At 39.5% G+C, this 16,160-nt stretch overlaps 1 long non-coding RNA gene across 2 annotated transcripts in view; it reads right to left on the reverse strand.

Moving 5' to 3' along the window:
- Nucleotides 1–3,731: 3,731 nt before the first annotated feature.
- LOC138112353 (uncharacterized) overlaps nt 3,732–16,160 on the reverse strand; it is a 144,088-nt gene continuing 131,659 nt past the window's right edge. Inside the window, exons 4-10 of one of the 2 annotated variants that reach the window (XR_011151711.1) lie at nt 14,849–15,002; nt 13,253–13,285; nt 12,065–12,173; nt 9,412–9,709; nt 8,378–8,515; nt 5,094–5,177; nt 3,732–3,799 (exon numbers count right to left, since the gene is read on the reverse strand). This is a non-coding gene — a long non-coding RNA (uncharacterized lncRNA). The remainder of the gene's footprint in view (nt 3,800–5,093; nt 5,178–8,377; nt 8,516–9,411; nt 9,710–12,064; nt 12,174–13,252; nt 13,286–14,848; nt 15,003–16,160) is intronic. The other variant, XR_011151710.1, reaches the window with a different exon arrangement.

Consider the following 16,160-nt stretch of genomic DNA (forward strand, 5'->3'; position numbering starts at 1 on the left):
GGTGAGCCCCGGGCACAGCCGGCAGCGGGTGGAAACCGCACAACAGGCTTGACCAAGAGGCGGCTTCAGCGAGAGGCCCATTTTATAAAAAACAATACATACGGGGGGAAAGGTAACTCCACCCGTCACGGGGGCAGCCTGGGCATCCCCCAAGGGCACGGCGTCGCCTGAGGGAGCGGGGTGACGTGGGCACGGCAAAACCAAATCCGGGAAGCTACGGTTCAAGTCAAGGTTGTAAGCGTTCAGCACAACATTGGATTTAAATCCGAAACCCCTGACTGTTCTCACCAGGTGAGTTAGGTCTCACCACGAAATTTTAGAAAACATGTTTTCCAGACAAGGTGATACAGAAACCCCCATTCAGTATCTAACATACTTCTCCTCAAGTAAAAATCCACAAAAAATCGAGAGGAAGGAGATTGTTCATGTTGACCTTTTCTAGTAACAAGCAGTAATAGCTAAAGTCTTCAGTAAACATCTTTTTTTTTCCCCTACACACATTCTTTAAAGATGAGTGAAGTTGCTCACATGGAAGCATTTAGAGAGACAAACCAAGACAATAAAAATAGAAGAAAAATAAAAAGGGCTAGCATTTTCAAATTAAATTTCATTTGCCAAGATACTAATCAAAATAGCAAACACAGCATTATCTAACTGAATCACAGCATTATACAACTTGGATGGGGAATGAGCTTGACTTTGCAGCTGGGAAGTTTGTGAACAGAGTCCAGAACCTCCTTTCCAACACTTGCTTCCCTAATACGTATGCTTTGTAACAGGCAATTTCATTTAGAATGAAACTGATTTGGATAGATGTGTACACGCTTCTTAAAGCATCCTGTTCAACCAGCAACAGCTTTCAGTGGAGGAGCTGGGTTTTTCTCCTCCATATGACTTTCACATACCACAATGGCCAATCATTGAGATACAACAGCTGTGATTGAACTAAAGAAATTACCAATTTTTTCCCTTCCATCATCAAAATTTTAATTGGCACTGCAGAGGCCAAGGCTGCACTCATGGGTAAAGCTACATTTAAAGTAGTCCAAAGCAGTGAATAGGTATATTTGACTATAAGAATGGCTGTTGTGGTTTAACCCCAGCCAGTAGCCAAGCCCCATACCGCCTCTCTTACTCCCTGGCCAGCAAGATCAAGGAGACAATGAGGAGGATAAAAGCCAAAAAACTCAGGGGTTGAGATACAGACAGTCTAGTGGAAAAAGCAAAAGCCATGCACACACACAAAGAAATACAAGGAATTAATTCTCCACTTTCCATGGGTAGGCAGGTGTTCAGCCATCTCCAGGAGGACAAGACTCCATCACACATAACAGTTACTTGGAAAGTTAAATGCCTTCACTCCAAATGTCCCCCCTGCTTTCATATACTGAGCACAATGTCATATGGTCTGGAATATCCCTTGGGGTCAGCTGTCCTGGCTGTGTCCCTGCCCAACTTTTTGTGCACTGCCAGTCTCCTCTCTGGTTGGGTGAGAAGCAGAAGGGCATCAGCTCAGTGCAAGCCCTGCTCAGCAATAACAAAAACATCTCTGTATTATCACTGCTGTGTCCAGCACAAATCCAAAACATAGCCCCCCATTAGCCACTGTGAAGAAGATAAACTCATCTCGGTCAAGACCAGCACATTAGCTTATTGCGGTTTAGCACAAATTATAAATTTATACCCAGATTATCTTAAACTTCACTGATAAAGATGTTTCTGATTAATAGGCAAAGCTAAACATCAACACGGGTTCTGATGCAGAGTGTAGCCTGATGTTCACTACACAGGCAGATGGAGAAATGAAGATGTGCCCAGAGTAGCTCATGAGGAAAGAAGGCCAGGGGTCTTTGTCCTCTCAGTCTGCTGGTATTGCTTCTCTTGGGAGCTAAACCCCTCTCAACTGTGTCAGCCCAAAGGGGCCATATTAGCTCTAACACAAGAGCTCTGTTGACCAGAGCAACTTTGACTGAAAAAGGTAGGAGCCATTCAGAGGAACTGCTACTCCCATCGGATGAGGACACAGGGACTTCTACAAAGCATTTTTTCTTCTTCCAGCAGGATTTGAAAAATAAGAAACTCATATTTCTACAGCTTCAGTACTGCTATTTTTTTCATACAGAAAAGTCCTTTGAGTATCAGTGCCTAGGCTGGAAGGGGTGTATGAGGAAGCTTATACTGCTGCAACCAGCCTGGTATTCATTCCAGACCAGGTTGTGCTCACTTTGAAGTCAATTGAAATCATCCATGGGTTTAACCAAGGCCTAGATTTGGCTCACTTGTATGAATCCCTCTATTTATCCAGGCTCAGTGACTGGAAGTCTCACACCTTTGATACTGCATTCATAAACAGAAAACTGGACTAGCTATGGCAGCGTATAGAATATTCTTCAGACAAAGAAATCATTGTATGGAAACCTCACTACCTGCCATTTTCAGACAGTCAGAGACTAAGACATTTGCTTAATATATTTTATTTCTGGAAATTTTTCCACAGGAATGATAACCTCTGAGCCCATGCTTTTTGGGACGTCTGGCTAGAAAAAAACCCTTTTCCTGCAAAACCTGCTACGGGCAGCACATGTACTTGTCAGCATCTACTTAAAGTTCCAGGAAGCCTACTATCATGTTTTAATGTCTTTTTATTTCTCAGACTCTTGGGGTTTAATATTTAATTCTAAGGATAGAATGCCCAAGCAGCATGTACTATGCAACTGAACAGAGGTTTACTTTTACTCATATAAAAAACTGTCACTCTACTGGCATTTCAAACCAAATGCATACGGACAGTGATGCCACAGTCAGAAATGAAGTAGAAATGAGGCCTAGAATCCTTGGTGTTGGCATAGGTGAGAGTTTGCGTGTCATCTCAAGCATAGTCATACTGCTTTCTGACACCGTCCCAATACTGATCCAATTGAAACAGAGAAGCCTTTGTGGGACAACCCACAAAAATTGCAGCAGCATTTCCTGGAAAAAATGCAAGCACTGCATTTTCCTAGTGACCCTTCCAAGGTTACAAGCTCCAGCCTTGTAGTTTTCCAAGTGGATTTGTGCCATTATAACACACCAACCAGAACCGAGTGGGGAAAACTAGTACAACAAAACATCCACACTCCTGATTTCACAGGTACTGTCTTCTTCATTTTTCCATATTCATTTTACAGCATTTCATTTCTATCACTAAAATATTCCATTGTTGAAAACTCAAAAAGAAAAAACCCTGAGTATTAACACAGTAAAAGCAAGCAGAAAGTACTAAAGAAAACAAAATAAAATCTGCAAGTATTGTCACGCAGTCTTTCAGAAGTATTGTCACGCAGTCTTTCAGATAGTGTAGGAACCTCGAGTACCAGTCAGTGTGTGGTACATTTTTGGGAGTTCTAGCCTGGAACCCAAATGGTCCAGGTTACCCCAGAGGTTTCCTTCATGAACTTGATCAGGTTCAGATCTCTGAAGATACATATACATACAGATTACATTCATTTTGAGCCCTAAGGAACTGATACACATAATTTGTTAACTCACTCTCTTGAGAAAGGGAGTTCTCTCACAGTCATGCTGGGTTGTAGTTCACTTTTTTACAGTTCTGTTGGTTGATGGAGATTTTAGAAAGACATTTGCCTGAATGCTTTCACTCTGCTTTAGCCACAAGAGACATTTATCTTCCCTCCTTGGTGTTTTACTGCTCCTGAGCATGCTGTAGGTTTTATACTTACTTTTTTTTTTTGCATGTGGTTTCTAACTCCATCAGCTTGCAACTCTTCTATGCACCTGTTTCCCTTCTTCATAACTGGGCCTTTAGTTAAACCAGAAAACAACAAGTTAAACCAGTTAAAACAGATCCCTGAAAGACAATATCATGTATTTGGATTTCCCCCACTTGTTCCTCCACAGGTTCTTTTTACCCACCAGCATATTAGACTTGAAGATAACAAGCATTTGATAGTAACAGCATTATCCTCAGTCTGTGTTACACTCTTGAGAAAATGTTACTGCTTAAAAATCCATTGCTCAGAGGCAGGCTTAGCTGAACTGACTTCTGCAGTCCAGCTCCATTTCCCCTGTGCATTTGTGTTGCAATAGGAGACTGCAATGTTTAATGTCTGCACTACCACCAGTCTGGAATAAAGGTAATACAGCCTATGGCTTGACTTGCTGTATGCTGAGGAAGGCAACACTACAGCCATTTCATAACTGGGTCAGAATTTGTGATGGACTGTACAAACTATGTTATGAAAGGCTATCTGCCTTAGAACTGGGTAGGTCTTTAGCATAAGAGATTTTTGTAAATAATTTTCTTGTGTGTATCTTGCATTTTCCCCCAAACCACCATGCTGTGAGCTTTAGTCTGTGAGATTGTCAATCTGAGCATCTTCCATTGTTACTAACGGCATTCAAATTAAGTGAATTGGTGTGTTGAGCATGCATTTGTATGTAAACCATTACCCTTCACTTGCAGCAGAATATAGCCTTGAAATAAACATTTTCATCAAGGAGTAACAGATGGAAGTGCTTTAGTTTCCATTTTGTATTAACAGAAACTTCTCATTAAACTCTTGAAGCGTTACAATTGGACAGATCTGTGTCAGGCCAGCTGACTTTGGTGGGCTGACACTTTGCCACACACACTCACAGAAGTCACTAGTTCACCCCTTTACAGATCAGATCTTCTACCATTTGTCTGTATTTTCTGCTTTGGGTTGTATCTTGTGTAAAATTGAATTCTGAACCCCAATCAACATTTAATTCTAAGTAACAGAGTTAGCCAACAGGAAAAGGAACTCACAGATACAGACTGAGCTGGCCCTGGCACGCACACACTTCACCTACACCTACAGAGTTTAAGCTCCCAGTATGGAGAAATAGATAAATATCTGCTAGTATTTTTAAGTACTGCTGAATGCAATTCAGTTGGTTGAGTGGGAACTCCATCTGAATGGATTCTGGATGAGTCATTTATCCCTATGTGTCAGCTGTGGCAATTTGTAATACCATTCTGAACTGTTTGCTTCATTATTGTAAATGATGTTCCAGTCCCACAAAGTTTCCGGGTGGAACTTAATACGATGTAAACACAAATAACTACCTACCTACTCTTTTTTTTCTTTTTTTCTTCTCCAGGAAGTAGAGAGCAAAGCAACTTGGGTATTCAGCAGTATCAAAAAGTTTTCAGGCTATTAAGAGAAGCCATTATTGGAGGGTTAACCAAAAGGTTTTATTAAACAGTGATTTTATGATGATGATTAAACAGTTACTAAACAATGACAACAAGGTGGTCAAACACTCTACACTACTTATCACACTTCTAATAATTAAGCTAGCTTGTGTACAGTATGCTTTAGATCTAACATAAAATGTCATTTACCTTGCTGTAGATACCAGATGCCAGGTAAGGGATCTCTTGACCTTGAGGAGTGGCCTCAGGAGGCACTCCTGTTCAAGGGGAGATCACCACCATGCAGCCACTGCACTGCAGAAGGGCTCAACAGGCTCTGGGTCTGCAGATATTTGTAGTGTAAAGTGGTTGGCTTGTAGTAAAACTCCTCTCTTGTGACAGCCATAGAAGTTTTAGATTTGGCTGGTCTTGGTTCAGGCTGGTCCTGTTAACTCCCAATAAGACCCAAATTGTTTAGGTCCCTGAGAAGACATAGCTTAGCATAATTTCTCAAGGTTTGCACTGCAGGGCTGGTTTCAGCCAAGCCTATTTGTTGGTGGTGCTGATTCTGGCTTTGACACCTTTCAGCTCCTCCCATCAGGTCATGCATCCACAGCTTTTCACATTTTCTCTCCATTTACTAGAACTGAACCCTCTCATCTTCTGTTCTGCTCTCCTCACCTTTAAATCTTATGTCGGAATACACCATATTGAACTATTCTTCTTTTCCTTCACCTGCTATATGCCCATCTTTCATATTTGTGTGGTAATTCTCTGGAGAAAGGAGTGCCTATAGCTTATACATATATTAAGTATGTCAAAAAGATCATGGAGCTGAAAACATGACTACTCAGTAAACATCAAGATCTGGGTAATTTTAGCTCAATATAGGTTTCGTATGTGACTTTAGCATGTCCATTCTTCAAATTTGCTTCCCTAACACTGGAAATAAATACCATTAATCTAGCCTCAGTGTGATGATAAAAATCAAGAGGACTACAGAAAGATAAATTTCCTATATGTACAACACTTCTTTGTAATTATTAGCCAAAATTGAAAGGCTGAATAAAAAATTCTCAAGACTACAAAAATCACAGTTCAAACTGTATTTAAAAGTGTAACTTTTCAGAGGTTCTGATCATTAACGCCTGTGGGGGTCATCTGTGCACAGCAAACTCTGAGGGGCTTCTTCACCTCACTAATGATGCATATCATTAGCTCCTCAAACCATGCCTCCAGCTGCGTCCTGCTGTGGCAAAACAGTTCTTTGAGACGTAACTCTTGGAATGTAATAAACTAAGTCTCATATAGAGAAGTAGCATAATCTTCCCATGACTCAGCCCTGACTCACCAGGAGCCTTTCCCACATTTAAGGAAAACCATGTCATTCAAGCCATCTTTAGCACAGATGACCTTTTAAGCAAGATTGCTCAAAATATTTCGCAACTATTAAGAAAAGCAAGCACTGAAAGATTGCCTTTCATAGGTGCCCCAGCCCAGCCTTGCAGGTAAGCACCGTAACCACAGACTAGGTAGGGATCAGATCCTGAGAGAGCTGGACAACACAGTATTTAACTGAAACTGAATAAAGTCAGGTTTGTGTTCTTGGTATTGACAGCAATGAGGCAGCATTTGCGTAAAAGGAAGAAGGCACATTCGGATCAGAGTAAGTGTATTTCCAACAAGCGTTGCCTACTTAGCTGATACTTTGAATCAGCACATACTTCTTTGCTTGCCTTCCAATTGCAGGGAGGGAGAGTCTCCTGGTGGTATGGGAGTGCACAGCAGTGCAGCCTTGGGTGGCCTCGTGGTACAGGTCTCCCCAGCACCCCGCACCCCAGCAGCCTCCATTGCCTGCAGCTCTGCAAAACACGGGCTCAGCTGCGATGGTCATCCACCCTTGCCAAGGAATCCTCTCTCCTTTTCTTGTCAGCTCAGTCAGTCCTAGGTGATTACAGCTGCCCTCAAATGGTTTTTGGTTTGCTTTTGGTTTTTTTTTTTTTTTGTTTTGTACGCCTTATCCTTATTTTGAACCCTGCAAACCTCCTTTGATTGAAGTTTTAAGGGAGGAAGCCTCATTACATCCTGAACTAGACTTTCATTTTCATATTTAGAAGCAATAAAAAAAAAGAAAATTTTGTTTTCTACAAAGCAGCTGCCATCAGCAATGCCTATTATCCGAGGAGGCTTGAAGCACAAAGGAATGACAGCTCAGTGCTAACATTTAAGATTCAGAACTTCAGTCTATTTTAATACATTCCATGATGAGTCAGACCCCTCTCCTAGAAATATGGAAAGGCATTTTTTCTTTTTTTAAATAGTTGTGCTATTTCACCTCAGAAATATTTAACATCCATAAATATGAGCCACTGACATTCCTGCTTCCTTCAATTTTCATTTGCTTATACAGCAGGGAACACAAAAATGTGTTAAAAGATTTAACAATGATGCTCAGATGTAAATAGACCGGAATTATGCAAGTGTCTGAGTTTACAGTTCAGCTGCAGATTGTAACTAGTTAGTTTTGTTTGTTTAATCACAACATCATTAACAAGTTGCTGAGATTTCACAAAATTCAACTATACCAGGAAGATACATGCACACACTAATTCTTATTTATCTCACAGTTACCCATAGATTTGCCAACAGAGGGAGTCCTCTTCCTGTCTACCAAAGCTTTATCGAAGTGACGGCGTCCCTGCTGTGCAGCTATCATCACACTAACAGCAACGATGAAAAAGGTTTGCAAAATAGAGTCACCTCAGGGTATTTAGCAAATCAAAACAAGGGGTAATATCAGACATCCAATCACTAGAAGTGCACTGGAGGATTCAAGTGGCCGTTTGTGTTATTACAGCAATTATATCTATGGGCAGAGCTATGAAATATCTATGAGAGTAATTACTCTTAAATGCATTGAGAAGAATTATGCCAGATAAACATATAGTTCCCCTATGTCTACAAATCAGTGTTTAACTGTAAAACTCCTTTGAGTTCTTTCCTGTTGGTGTACTCATAGCTTGTCAAACAGCAACTATTTAGGCTGTGGTTTGGACAAAACAAAATAATGTTTAAAAAATGAAAAAAAAACCACTTTCTTCTACAAGAAGTGATTTCCTTAAAGTATCATGTAATTTTAATCCCAACCTCTGGGTTTTTTTCAGTTTGATATATCCCAGTGAGTCTTTTAGAAAAATAAAAATACAAAACCAGTATTACCTGCATCTGTTCCATCCCCTCTCCTCCTTTTACTGGGACCCGTATTTACATTGAGATTCCAGCAGCAGTCCTAAGCTCAACCAATTATCTTCTGAAATGAGTTCAGGATAGGTAAACCAGTACCAAGAAAACTCAGAACTGCAACAAAATTGAGCCTAATTATTGATGGCAGTAAAAGTGAGATTTTTTTCCTCTTCATTTTCAAATGAGCAAAGTTCTTTCTTTTCTACTTCTTGTTAACACTGCAAACAGATCAGCTTTGCAAGTTTTGGACGTCTGGCCATTTTAGATAAACATTCCAACCTTTTAAGTGTTTACAGACTAAACTGTAGAGCTAAATGTTTATGTTGCACTGAATAACTTCAGCTTTGTATTTAACAGAAAGACGGCTAAAGTAATATTGTTTCAATCAGTAGGTGAAGACACATGCTACTGAAATAACCAAAATTTTAAAGGAAAGTATTAATACTAGTCTGTCCATAAATATTTAATACATCTCTATGTATTAGGCTTTATAGATGGAATATATAAAACTGCCACAATTTTTACAGGCTTTCTAATTTTAAATGTATTCCCAGACACTTTGAAAAGAATTATTATAGCTTTTAGCTTCTATGAAAACTAGAATATAGCTTTTTGTGTTTCAAATAGTATGTTCCTCCCCTAATTCTAGTTTAATATGAGATAAATCCTTGGCCATGTATTTCAAGGAACACAGCGTCAGATACTGCTAGGAACTGGGTTTGGATCCTATTGTTGTACTTGTGTAGGGCAAGAGTTTACCATGACACATGCAAAACTACATAGAGCAGAGAACTGGTCTGGTCCAGAAATTCTCTTTTCTGGACCAAAATATCTGTTCTCAATCAAATCTCTTCTCAGTTTTAAATAACAATGTAGCTTTCACCTGCTATGATTAATTTGAATCATGTCTCTCCCTCCTTGGTATTTACATTTTTCTTACTCTTTGGGGACAGCAACAATATCTAATAGCACGTAAATCTGAAAGTATGTCATTCACTCCAAAATACCACCTTGCTTGCAAAATGAAAACAAGCTGGGGTCCAATATTGCTTCTAAGAAGGAGAAAAACAGCATGAAGAGAGTTGCACAGTGGCATCAGCTTGCAGGCTGTGTTATTTATTGCTCAGCTTCTCATGTAGAAACTTTCCATGTTAAAGAAATACAATGCAGATGAGGATATTTCTTAACTTCTGTGGTTAACTTGTATGTTTCCATTTCACTGTGAGTTTCGGCTGGATGTGTTCTCCGCAAGGTCAGAAGAGTTTGCTCAGAGATCAGCTCCTCTGGGGATCATATTGATGCCCTTTCCTGGTGTTAAAGTCAAGAGTCAAACATGGTTAGAAGGGGAAAAGGGATTTTACCTTGATATTTATTTTAAGGATCCTTAGGTGCACATGTCCAGGTCGAATGCACCGAAATGCACCCCGCTGAAATGCCCACCCCAAAAGATCTGGTATAAAATTATAGGTCTTACTAATTAGCATATCTATCAAAGATTCCCCAATGAGAGGCTTGAATGAGCCCTCCCCCCCAAGGAACCTTCCCCTGGGTGGTTCTATCTTAGTTTGCAAAATGTATTCTGGAGAGAATCTTGGGGTCTGGGGCACACTAACTCTTACCTACGAAGTTTCTAAAATATTTGGTCTCCCAGCTGAACAAACATGTCTAAGAATGTAGGCAAAAAGCACTAAGAATACAGAAGTTGTAAAAAGGTATAATAGGGGTATAAAAGAAAAGGCAAAAAATCATCATGTCATCAATACCATTACACATTTCCTGTTTTGCACGTGACAGCACAGTAAGCTTTTTCAAAGACACAGGCTGTATGTATAACGCTTCTGGGCAGAGTTACTACTGTACTACTGCAAGAGTCAGTACAAAGGAAAGAACTCTTGACTCAAACCTTTCCCGTCTTTCTATCTAGTCCTTCAGAACCTGAATTCAAGCCCACTGCTCAAACAAGTTGAATTCAAAGAGTGACCACCTCAGGATTTAAACTGGATTTTCAAATCCCTAATTGTAAAGTAATCAAATATAGCATTTAAATTTTGTCTTTTACCCATTGCTTAGGTGAGTCAATTTTCACTGTGTCAGAGTAGTTGCATTAGCACTTACCAAGTCTGGTAACATGAAGTTACCTGAAACTCAGAACAGATGCACCCTTTCTAATAAACCCAGAGGTAATCAGGCAGCAGTTCCTGAACCAGCTGATAAAAACTGGCATCACTATTCCTTTTTCACAAACTGCTTCACCTACGCTTAAAACAGCCCCTTACCCCAAACAATTTTCTGAAAGTTCCAAGTTATTCAGAGGTTGAACCATGTCAAGTGACTTACAGTAACTATGCTGTATTGAAGATAGATTTAGTGTTCTCGAAGGAACTAACATCTGCAAGAGTTTTCTGATAATATACTGTACTGTAAAAGGATCTTTTTAAAGAGATTGCAATAGTAAAAGCATGGAAATTACATAGGGAGGTGTAAAGGAAATGACTACCAAGAAACATAGTTTTGGGGTTTTCTTATCAGTTCAAGTGGAGATGCAATATCGATATCCATCTGAAAGTCCTGGTGATGATCTATGAAACTGAGGAGAGTGCTATAATTTTAAGATGGTTTATATTAGCCAAGTATCACTGAAATTATACCTGAAGACTTGACATAGATCTCACTTTTTCCAAGACTGCTGGAATCACAGTTCAAACCAGAACACTGCATCCCTCATGCACGTTTCTATTGCTGTCTGGCCACAAAGCATCTTTGGAGCATCTCAAAGATAAGAAAAAAATTGTCTGAAATGGTCAGGTTTGTCCTGACATGATCTTGAAATAATGCCATTTTCCATACAGGAAACAAGTATAAAGGAAGACTTGTGACTAATCGACAGAACCCGATAGTCTTCAAAATTGGGACTGTTATTCATAATTCTTGCCTGTGAGAAAACGCTTGCAGTATGTGGGACAGAACAGCAGGAGGGGATCAAGGCAGCCTTCGTTTTTGGGAGCTTCAGACAGCAGGGAATCCCAGGCATATCAGGACTGGGATAGAGGCTGCTGTGTCCTCCCCTCCCTTCCTCCCTCCCTCCCATGGTGATTCTTGCATTATCACCCCAAAGGAAGCTCTGCCTAGGAGGAGCCTAGCTTGCCTGCTCCTGCAGTCGAGAAAGAAAAGCATTGACAAAGATGAGCCAGAAACAGTGCATTGTACTGCAAGATATTGGTATCTAAACATTTGGGAGAACAATTCAAAGGAAAAATTAAAAAACAAAAAATAGAAACGTCATCATTCCTTTCTGGTACTTCCAAGGATCCTGGCAACATAGTATTTCATCAGTAAGCCAGCAGCCCGTTCCAGCTTCAAAGATGGGCCATCTCACTTCTCACACAATGAAAAAAGATATAGAGAACAATCTGATGCTTGCTTGGATCCCTCAGTGAGCTCTGTGCAGGCAGATCCATAAACAGTTTGCAGGGGCTGCTTGTAAGAAATTCGGTACAGGACTGGGGCTGAATTCTGTGTTCTGTCAGCTGTTGGTAGCATGCAGGACCCCAGCTAGTGAGCTCAGATCAAGCCTCAACAGGCACATGCTCACCTCTTAAAATAGTACAGTCTGGCAATAGATTGTAAAAAGGCAAAGATACACATGCTATAAAACCTAATTACCATTGCAGCCCATGTCATGGCCTGCCATTGCACACAGTGCATAGCAAAGGAAGGGCTTGATCCAGGACTCCAACAGCTCATCATGGTGACTTTCCACCCCTGGAGTACCCTGAAAAAGTATATCAAAGGAGAGATTTTCCTATAATGAAATATTTTTGAAGGAGTGAGATTATAGATGCTAGAAATGGGGAAGACATACCATTGATTCACTTAGTTGTATTCCATGCCTAAACAATCTGATCTCAACTCTGCATTTATGCATGCCCCAGCCAAACTACTGTGTATGTGAAAAAATATTCCACTGCCTTCATCTTTGCAGTCCCATAGTGTTCACTATCAACAGAGTAGAGGAGTTTCCCTTTCCTGACTACAACCTGATAGTCTCTATTATGCCACTTTTTAATTACTCACTTAATTCACCAATGTTTGAGTTCACCAAGTATTTGCTGGCATTTAGCTTGAATTCTCTGCAGGGGGACTTTGGTTCTTTGAGGGTTTGAAAAAAACTACAGTCCCTATTCATGTCTCTGCTAATGTACTATATGATGTGCTAGCTCTGCATATATTTTCTAGTCTGTCCATATTTTCCAAATATAATAACTGGGTACTGAATATCAGTTCAATGGCCAGTTTTGATCACTACCTTCTGCACCTCCAACCCAGCCTTGCATCATATGTATTTCCTTGCCAGAACATTGAATAAACCTGTGTGTATTATGACATTATTGCCACCCTCCCGTATTTTTTAGTTTCTAGCTATTTTTCCATAAAATAATGACAGCATTTAAGCTGCATGATCTATGGCAAAGCAGTTTTGTTTATTTCTTATTCAAGGATCCTATTTCAACTGTTATGTCTCAGCCCATTCTAAGATTTACAGTTCCTCTATATCTGGTATTATCTATTTTACTAATATGCTGCTCTTATTTTCTTTTACAAGAGGCTCATGATGTACTTTCAATTAATGTATTTAAATCAGTAGTTCATCTATGTACATGAGAGTAAAAAAAAAGAATAAGCATTTGTTCCGTGTTATCTCCCACTATACCTTGCATTTGCAATCTATTGCTTCTAACCCTGAGTTTAACTCCAATTTTATTATACTCTAGGCTTCTAAAATTTGTTTGAAGCTTATCAATTGAAACTCTACAATCCTAGTAGTGGAAGTTTAAGAAACAGTTTACTTACCAGCTGTGTCAAATTAGACTCTCACTTCTACCTCTATGATGAGAAAAAAAAAGAAATAAGCAACTTCGTTTTTAAAATCCTTTTTCCAGGATTTGGGGAAGGGTGTGGGGAAAACTTTAGTAGTGCAACCACTTTACTAGATACAAATTATTAACAGGAATGACTTACCTTCTTATAGATATATTAGGAGTAAGACATGATTTATTTTTAAAATGATCTAGTATTCATATTAGCTACTAGTATCCAAGAGACTGACATGAGCAAATCACATGAAACCTAAGTTGAATTACATGGGTAAGAGAACTTCCTTCAGAATATTCCATTAAACAGTGCTTGATGTGTTTGAAGAAAGTTTACACTCAAAAGCCACTTGGATTTCTAGTCAGGAAAGGCCCAGTGAAGTAGAGGAGCTCTCCCCTCAAGATAACCCTTTGTCTGATACACGTGTTGCACCCTTGGAAACTGAATATGCAGAGGGATAGGAATAGAGTGGCAGAGAATGCCTGCTCAGAAAAGAGAAAATAGCAGCTGCTACTATTACTGCAATGCACTTGTGCTTGCAGGACAGCCTGAAAGTTGCAAGGGACTAGGAAGCACTACTAACTTAAGAAAAACAAAAATAAAACCTCTAAATCAGTGCCTAATTTTGTGTGTTTAATTTTAAGTTCTGCTGAATGATCAGCTGAACACAATGAAACAAGGACAGGCTAAAGGGAAGCCACAGAAGATTTAGATGGGATTATGAGCAAGGTTCTAACTCCATTTCCAAAGTCAAGTGAACTCTTACTAATCCTGTCCTTAATAAATTATCATTTAAACTGACACAACTACTGATCCTATTACTGCTTAAGTACAAAAGCCACTTTATATGTGTAATAATTCCACAAGCACTGAGATTTCCATTCAACAGGCCATCTAATATCTGCAGTTCTAGACTAGGGCACAGCACTTCTGGCAGAAAAAAAAATAAATAAAAAATTTCAGTCCCCAGTGTAATTGCACTAAACTGATAATTAACTGCTTAACGTGGTGTGTAATGAAAGGTCGAGGGTAAGGTGAAAGAGATGACTTTCACCTCTGCTACATTTTGATAGCAAGAAGATTCCTTTAGAACCTACAGTTTTATGTAGGTTGTTGGTTAAAAGGAAACATTGTGTGGATTTCTATGAGGCTTCTGTGAGAGGCAACAAAAGTTGTCCTTTCTGAGAAATGTACCCAGAATGAGAATATCTCCTGCTGGACAGCTTGGACAAAAAGCTGGGACTGCCAAAACCTGTGGAAAGCTGCCAAAGGACAAGGAAGAAAATAAAGCAACAGAAAAGTGCTAACATTTTATCAGCAAAATCTTTAGGGTAGGGAAAGGCAAGCTTACAAATACCAACAGTCACCGTATGGGAACACCCTGAAACAGGAAAGAGCAGAAATTCCAGCAGGGGAGCACAGTAAAAGATTTTGCACAGGAAATAGGGAGATCACATTATCATCAACATTCAAAATATTGATTTTCAGAGAGGACCAAGATAGACAATAAAACAAATGATTACAGTCCTAAAACTCCTTTTAATGCTATGAATAGTAAAAAATGTAACATCTAACCTGCAAGAACCCTTGTGGATCACTGTCTGCAAACAGCAGGAAATAGTTGCACGCTTCACTCGCTAAAGTGGGATGCAGGCACATCAGTCTACAGACATTTTCAGGTAACATTTTGCTGACATTCAGCAACATCTGAGCTTTGTTCAATCATTTCCTGGGTTAGAATAAAATTTGTATCAACTGTTGCATAAAAATGATAAGGCAAAGCAATTGAACCTCCTATGGAGGACTACTATGGTCTTGAAGCCACTCAATTGGCACGATTATGACTTCAAAAGTAAACCCAACTTTTTCCCTTCATATCCAAGATAAATAGAAAACCTCAGAAAACCTCCACCAGCAAATTTCCAGAAAATACATCCAATGACATAGTACTGGTGAAGCAAGAGACTGTTTAAGTTCTGTCCTCAAATAAACTGCAAATTTTCTTCACTCCAGCAAGCATTCTCCCACGTGCTTTTACATGAATTTGGGAAGGAATTTCAAAGGAATATCTTCAGGGCTTTTTCTGTTCTCATATAATCAGGCCTGACTTTAACAAGAAGTTACACCTGACTGTGGAAACTGAGCTGCTGCATTACTGCCACAGAGAGATTAGATATTACTAAAATTAAGAACGTGGAGCCACATGTCATGCTTTGCAGCATAGTTACTTCTCTCATTACAATCTTTAGCATAGACTTCTTCAGTAGTATGCAATTCAGTGTAGTTCCACAGAGTATGTGTCTATGCATTTGTATATGCATATGCATTCTATGTTCTAAACAAATGTGGCTGTTACCATATATACCTGCTATATGAGTTATTATTTTAGCATTAGCTGCACATGATTAATGGAATCCTGCTTTATTGTTTGGAAGGTGCATATAAAATAATAAGAAAAAGTGGCACTGATTTATTTGCATGATTAGTGACAGCAGTCCTGTGTAAGGATTTCTTGATTACCACAAACTGTGAAGTTCAATAAAAAGCATTCAGTAGCTGGCACTGAACTCTACGTGGCAGTAATGTACCAGCTCAGTCTGTACAGCCAAGGCTTAAAATAGGTAGGGATTACATGACGCAGGCGTAAATTAGGAAGATATTAGGACTTGACCCTGTGAAGCATGAGAAAAAGAAACAATCTGTGAAACAAATTTAAAGAATTCATTATTTACTTCAGTTTAAGGAAGGGCATGTCCCCCTCTCTCCTGCGCAACTAGCAAAAATTCCCCTGCATCTTTCTGAGAACATATTCGTGGTTGCTAGTCTTAAAAATCTACTTATATTTTTGTGGTCATCCTGTCTGGCTTTGTAGGATCTTTTGGAAGAG

The sequence above is a fragment of the Aphelocoma coerulescens genome, chromosome 6 (assembly GCF_041296385.1).
Source record: "Aphelocoma coerulescens isolate FSJ_1873_10779 chromosome 6, UR_Acoe_1.0, whole genome shotgun sequence".
Classification (NCBI taxonomy): domain Eukaryota; kingdom Metazoa; phylum Chordata; class Aves; order Passeriformes; family Corvidae; genus Aphelocoma; species Aphelocoma coerulescens.